Source organism: Emydura macquarii, unplaced genomic scaffold, assembly GCF_026122565.2.
Source record: "Emydura macquarii macquarii isolate MOO-44397 ecotype Brisbane River unplaced genomic scaffold, CSIRO-AGI_Emac_v2 contig_3692, whole genome shotgun sequence".
Classification (NCBI taxonomy): domain Eukaryota; kingdom Metazoa; phylum Chordata; order Testudines; family Chelidae; genus Emydura; species Emydura macquarii.
The window spans coordinates 10,283,386-10,290,768 of record NW_027133829.1 but is presented as its reverse complement, the minus strand read 5'-3'; the positions used below and the strand labels follow the sequence as shown (position 1 = coordinate 10,290,768).

At 51.3% G+C, this 7,383-nt stretch overlaps 1 long non-coding RNA gene across 1 annotated transcript in view; it reads right to left on the bottom strand.

Moving 5' to 3' along the window:
- Positions 1 to 6,516: 6,516 nt before the first annotated feature.
- Positions 6,517 to 7,383, bottom strand: part of LOC137146086 (uncharacterized) — a 46,506-nt gene continuing 45,639 nt past the window's right edge. The window contains exon 4 of the long non-coding RNA XR_010917835.1: positions 6,517 to 6,778. This is a non-coding gene — a long non-coding RNA (uncharacterized lncRNA). The remainder of the gene's footprint in view (positions 6,779 to 7,383) is intronic.

The following is a 7,383-nucleotide window of genomic DNA, read 5'->3' as shown; positions in this document are numbered from 1 at the left end:
TCATGGATGGGATGCAGCAAAGAAAGGGGCAGGTACGGAGATCTGTGCTCTTGATTTAGAGGCGTATTGTAATGTCCTGGGTAGCTCCCTCCAAACTCCTGACCAGGACTTTGGAGCTACCTAATTTGGAGGTAGCTCCTGAAAAATCCTCCCTCTGTTTTTTTTACATGTGACTAACTGCATGGTGCTCAGCGAGTCCGTGTGGTCGAATGGACAAGGCTCAGGGCTGGGTGTCAGCAGGTTGAGCGACTCTTCCTGGCTCTGTCACAGATTTGCTCTCCGACCTGGGGGGAGTCATTTAACTCCCTCATGCCTCAGTTTCCCCTTCTGCCCAAAGGGGGATGATAACAGTGTAACTGACTGCCCGGCTCCCCCTGCTTGCAGGCTGCTTCTGAGCATCTGCTTAGCCTCTCGGTCTCCGGCCACTCCTCTGCCCTGAATGTCATCTCAGCCTTTCCTTCCCAGCTCCCAGGCTGCTGACGCCAACCGGCCGCTCCTGCTCGCACACAGCCTGCTGCTGCCGCACCTGGCCCAGGGCCTGCCTGACCACCCTTCCCTGCGCCGGGGGGCTTACGGAGCCCCTTACTGGCTGGATGTTGCACTGGGGGTTAATCCAGGGCCCACTCGGGAGCCAGCAATAGTTACCCACCATCTCACAGAGCCGGAATTCACGCATGCCTGTAAAGCGAACGGAAATTGCGCCCCAGAACTCCAGCCCAGTTCCCTTTGGATTTACCGGGTCTGAGCTAAGCGAGGTGGGGTGGGAAGGAAGGTTCTGCCACTGACTTTTGAGCAGGCTGCCGGGATAGCCCCGGCTACGGCGTATTTACACATGTAAAGCAAGAGTCAGAGGAGGAGATGTTGGTAAATAGGCTATTAACAGACAGAGCCACTCCATTAATTTCACAGAATAAATCTGTCCTTTACCCTCCCTTTCCTTCTTGCGTACTTCTGGAGCTGAAGGCCTGTGACTGTGTGATGTGCGGGGTGGTGTAGGCCTGGCAGGGCCATGCTAAATTACCAGTGGAAATAATAACACCGCGCTGTTAGGTCAGTATCATGATCTCCATTGTACCAATGGGGAAACTGAGGCACGGGGAGGGGAGGTGACTTTCCCTGAGAGCACCCAGCAGGTCAGTGGCAGAGCTGTCCCAGACCAGTGCTCTATCTACTAGGCTGCGCTGCATCCTGCCCTGGGTGGGGTGATGTGGGGAAGAGCACGCCTGTTTGGGTGGGGGCACCCTGTTTGGGGGGGAGGGCAGATCTGCCTTTCCCAGCATAGCAAGGAATGGAAGAAGGCAGCTGTTAGCTACACCTACAGAAAGTTAGAGCTCCCGCCCCAGATAGCGACCAGACACCCAGACAGGGTTGCTAACACTGTATGTCAGAGATATGGGCCAGACCTCAGATGTGCCCAGTCCTGACCTGAGTCTCTGGGGGAAGGAGTCCCTTCTCCTCCCACATCCTTCCTAAGGTTCTCTCTCTCCAGCTCCATGCACTGTGGAGAGCCCAGGGGATCAAGGACTGGGCCAGGCAGCCGTTGCAGCTACTCTTCAGGTTGAGTGCTGGTGCCAGGAGCAGAGTTGGAACACCTAGCAGGGTGGAGAGGCAGCCGGGCCAAATTTGAGAGGCATTGCGACCCCGTGCGCCAGGTCGAAATACAGGATAAAAGCCAGCCCGTACTGATTTAGCACAAGACAGCCAATTTTTTAGTTAAATAAGGGATGCCCCCTTGTGACGAAGGGGGATTTTTTTGTAATATTTTTAGGAGGCCTGGTGGTGCCTCAGTTTCCCCTATATGCCGCATTGTTACCTAGTGGGTGGAAAAGGCCTGTTTTTGTCTTGGGGCAGGCTGAGACACAGGTGTGAATGGGGCACCTTGCTTGTGTGGCGGAGAGGCTTGCGTGGTCCAATGATCCTGCGAGCCAGGCGGTTAAGAGGTGGCTGCTGGAAGAAATCACCTGGAGTCTGACACCCTTTGTAACACTGTGCTGTTGGCAAGTCTACCACGGCGTGAGCCTGGGTCCTTCAGCACCAAAGGACACATCGCTGTCACTTGAGCTCCAGGCCCAAGCATCATTTTTTCAGGTCCAGTATAAACTTGTAACACGGCTCCCCCCCCCCCCCCCCACACACACACACCACACACACACCACAATTCCTCATCCCCTACCTACAATCTCATGAGCCATGAACATTTTTTCCCTCATGGTAACGGGGGTTGCAGCCTGGGCTGGGCCCCCCAGGGCCTCCAGGCCCCGGTAAAGTGTACCCTTTCCCCCCCATGTGGGGGCTCTGCTTGAGCTGAAAGAGTAACTCCATTAGCTGGCAGCAGAAATAGGTTGTTGTCCTCTGAGGAGGAGGGGCTATTGCACTTTCACAAGTGTGGCATACCAGAAAGAAATATCTGTGAATGTTCTTTGAAACAGAGCCCCTGAGCGTGCTTTGCTGCCAGTCACAAGCCCTTTTATTCACCAGTAGTGTTACAGTTAGCTGTTATTAGTAATCATTGCGTGAAAGTCTCCACTCAGGACGGGGACCTTTTACAAAGACTTGAGACAGTGCGGATTGCAATGGATAGATGAAATAAACAAAGACGGCGTGTAGGGGAAGGGAAGGCTGAGGGAACAGGCAAACAAGCATGTCTTATGGCAATGAAGGTTCGTCATAGCGTGTCCCATTCACATGGGCAGCATCTTCTTCGGACGAAGTCACTTCACCGTGCTGGGTCGCCGTTTCCCCGTCTGTAAAACGGGGTCGTTGAAACCGCAGGGCTGTTTTGAAGAATATAAACTAATGTTTGTAGAAGCACTTTGAAAAATGTGTAATGCTAAGTAATTGCTAAGCCCTGGTTCACACTAGGAGTTAGGTCAAGGGAAGGCAGCTGAGATGGATGCGACGCTGTAAGTGTCCACACTGGAAAGCAGCTCCCAGAGATGTAACTTGCCCACAGCACTGGCTTAATAGAGAGGCGTGGCGCTTACGTCGATGTCGTTAGGTCAATGCAGGGTCAGTGTAGACACTGCGTTGCTTATATTGCCTGTTGCTGCCTTGTAGAAGCTGTCCCACAATGCCCCACCCTGAGAGCTAACTCGGTGCAAGCGCTCCTGTGGAGGATGCACACCTCCGACCCAAGGAACGTAGTGTGGACGTGCGAAAGCAGGTCAGTTACTGTGGTGGCGGTACGTCGACGTAACTTGGGTTGACTTTAATTGTGTAGACTTGCCCTAAGTATCACGGCTGTTCCCCTTTCCCTCCCGCCGCCTCCAACCCACACACGTCATCTTCTAAGTCAGCCCTCCCTGGTGGATTGTTCTGATGCGAAAACCCAGCAAGATTCAGATCATGGCTTCCTACTTGTGGTGATCACCGGGCTCTGTGGATCATACCTTCCTGTCCCAAGCTTTTGCCCGCATGTCTGGCATATTTGACTCTTGCCTCTATGGATCAGTGGAGATTTTGGCTGCACGTAGCAATTTCATTGATTTTTTTTTCATTGATGTGTCCATGGCAGGAAAGACTGTTGGTGGCCAGGGGGCTGCAGGTAACGAATGTTACAGCTTGTGAGAGGCCTAATTAGAGCGGATGATTTGAATCGCCTGCCTGGGCATTCATAGCCCTGTTAGAACGGACTCTGCCCTGGGAAGATGGGACCATTTTGTGTCTGCTGTCCTGCGAAGCTGACAGTTTCATGGATCTGAGACGCGCGAATCGCTCCAACACAACAATCAAACTGACCCTAACTGAATTCAGGAGAACTCTCGGTCCTTAGTCCCTTTCAGACTTACTGTGGTGTAAGAAATTCTCCTAGATCTCGTGTATTCTGCCATAAAGGCAGCATGGGATTTTATTTTTTTAATCCCAATGGATTAACTGTACGAATCCTTTCCCATTCCCCCTCCCACATGAAAAGTCTTTTTCCAGAAGGCAACTAATACAGTCACTATGGCCTCTTCGGCACTACAGCTTTTGCTCATAGTGAGGGAGAAAGGATCTTGGACGTGTTCATTAGACATGTCCTTTTTAATCTTCATGCTCTCCTGGGCAGTAACTATTTCTGCCCTACCCAGCAGTTTGGGGATGTAATCTAGCATCATGACTTCCTTACGTGTGGCAGGACAGCAAGTCATGGTGAGCGTACATACCAGCCACCGTGAAACCGGCTGGACAGTCTGTTTTGCCTCGTTCTGTCCTCCTCACCACAAGGTGGCAATGGAAGAGATCTGGGACTGAATTTTGGACCACACGATGTAGTTGAATGACGTGAGGTTGCATCTTCACATCCCCATGCAAGAGACACAAACACAGCACTCATGTGACCTAGCATCAGGGTGATTTCAGCCCATGGGACGAATGGAAATAGATGGTTTAGCTATGCAAGGAGGAAACACACTGCTGGAAGTTGCTTCGATGGTGCACGGCCTTGTGGAAAAGAAGAAGAAGCAAGATTAGAGGGGATGGGATGTTTTGATGTCAACCTTTCAGACCTCTCCTACGGCGAGTCGTCCCTGAAAACGCACAGCTGTGAAATTAACCCATTTCCACTTTGCAAGGATTTTCCAACAGGGGAAGGTGGAAAAAAATCCAGCTCAACCCTGTATTTTTTTTTTTTTTTGCAAGCGTTTGGGACCCCCAATCCAGGGCTTGGATTTCACAACTTCCCATGGCAGACGTGACTTTTAGCAGAGCAAGTGGCAAACTCCTGCTTCTCCTTTGTGTGTCTATGGGCAGGGGCTCATGTTTACAGCCTTCCTCGTGCCGTACACTTGTTACTGGATCTTACACGAATGCCAGCGGTTCTGCCACGTGATCTCTTTCATTATGGCACATTTATTCGTCTCTCCTTGGTCTGGTGCCATTCCCAGCCTCCCAGTAGCACCTCGCTTTATTAAAAACAGTAAGCGCAAAGTGGTCTTTCTTGTGCAGTCACTACTTCATTGCTGTGATTGCTAGTTATTGATTGTCGTAGCGGCTCTTGCAAACATCAGAGACACTGAGAGAATTACAGGCCCAGTCTATCTGCGGTCCTTGTGTGGCCATCATCACTGTGATCTCTGGGCACCACACAGTCTTTAATGTTTTGATCTTCACAGCTCCCCTGGGAGGTAGGGCAGGACTATTGTCCCTATTGCACCCATGGAAGCACAGACAGACTCAGTGACGCACCCAAGGTCACAGGGAGTCTGTAGCAGAGCAGGGAATTGGACCCAGCTCTCCTAAGCCTTATGCTGGGGCTGTAAGCACTGGGCTGTTCTTCCTCATCTTCCAAATCTTACACTAGAATGCACACACGTTCTTACCACTCCGGGACACGACCTGAGTTGTCTGAAAACATCTGCTCAGTGCGCAGCGCAGTCGAAAAAAGGCCAACCGCTGGTTAGGAACCATTCGGAAAGGGATAGATGATAAGACAGACAATATCAGAATGCCACTGTAGGGATCCAGAGAAGGTGCCATTCAGGAGCTGTTCTGCCAGCCGGGACACAAAACGTTTTCAGTGCTCCACCCACCCGAGCAGCTGAGAAAAATGGCTGGCCAATCAGAGAAGAGCAGAGCAGAAGCAGCCGGCCAATCACAGCAGAGTAAAAGAAAAGACATGAAGCCCAGCAGCACAGTGGGAGGCCACCCTGCTTACCTGCCCCTAGAACCAGACGGGGTAACTCTGTCACTATACCAGTATATCTCAAGGGATACAGCTCCCCTAGTGTGGACGCAGTTCTAACGCTATATGGGTGCTCTATATTGACATAACTGTTCCTGTACAAGGAGGAGGATTGATATACTGCTGTAAAGCCCCTCTATCCCAGGATAACTTATGTCCACCCTAGAACTTTTAACCAAAATAGTTATACTGGTTCAAATTGGTTATACAATTTATACTGGTGTGTAGACCAGCTGAGCTCTGTGTGTCAAACTAACCCCCCTGGTCCCAGCTGGTGGTCGTTAGGTGACCAATCTGCCATGAGTTTGCTGGGTCTCAGTTCAGTTCCCAAAGGACAGACATCCCTACCGCAAAACCGCCATCACAACGACTGGCACTTCCTGCTGTCAGTCTAATTTGAAAGGCTGAGGACTGAATGGGGCACACGCTTATTTTCAGGACAGACGGCACCATCGCGATACTCTATTCTGACCTCCTGCATAATGCAAGCCGGCGAATGACTCAGTGATTTCTGTGTTCAGCTCTATAGCGTGTGGTCGAGTTTGAACGGATCTTGGCACCCAGGCTCGTCAGGGTTTGAGGCACGTGGCTGGGTTGGGGCAGGTTATTATTTATTTGTACTGGGGTGGCACCTAGGGAGCCCTATCACAGACTAGGACCCCCATTGTGCTAGGTGCTGGACAACCCCGGAACAAAGCACCTCCTGCCCCCGAAAGTTCACAACCTAAGTAGCGAAAGTTGCCCTCTTGCTGCCCATGCCGCGGCTCTCCTGTAGTTATAGGATTTCAGACGCCAGCACCTTTCAGCACCCCTCAATTCACTACAGATAAATGTAGAGCGAGTTAAACACCGGATAATGACCAGCATTTATTAAAACCAGGGTCTGGCTGGTGCTCTCCATGGCTGTCAACAGGCTGGAAATCAGGGGAGACCCACTCGGCCATGAAACCACACAGCAGAACAGATCTGAGGCCACTTCCTTGAATTGATAGGATTTAGGGGGACGTCTCCCGGCAGCTTCATATCCCGAGGTGGTCCAGAAGAGGTGGCCGCTTGCCCTACATCTTCAATCAAACCAGGGGATACTTTCTCCTGGCTTTCCGATGGAGTGTTGCTCTAAAATTAGGAGACAAAATACAGCTGTCAAAATACAGAATTTCCAGCCATGATGTATGGGCGGCCAGATGCCCCGGCTGCTCGTTATCCCCTGCCCTGCCTTGGCGCTAGACAAAGGGATGATGCAGTAGGATGGCTACAAGCCGGTAGACGACAGATCTCGAGGAGGCCTGAAAGGATCGCCCGTAAAGGTGAGGGGGGAGCACTAGCTATTAACCCGCCACAGACACTGATGAAAGAGACATTCCCCAATAGATTATATTTAATGTTTTCCAGCCAGGCTGTGAATTGCAATCATTTTGGAACCCACGGGGTTTCTCTTTCCAAATGTTTCATATTTTAAAGCAAACAATTCCTTCCTTCCAGGACAAGCAGGGGGGGGCAAGCCTGTCCCCTCACTACTTATCCAAACCCAGCCTTCATTATACCCACAGGTGAGACCCAGTCAGTGAAACTGACTGAGCAGCAACCCTGTGACTTGGTTTCATCCTCCACGTGCAGTGCGACAAGTAACCCAACAGTAGCAGTGGGGAAGTAAGTCATGATTGTCAGCGTCTGAGCTCACCCTGCCTCTGTGATTAGGGCACCGCAGGATGGGTTTTCTG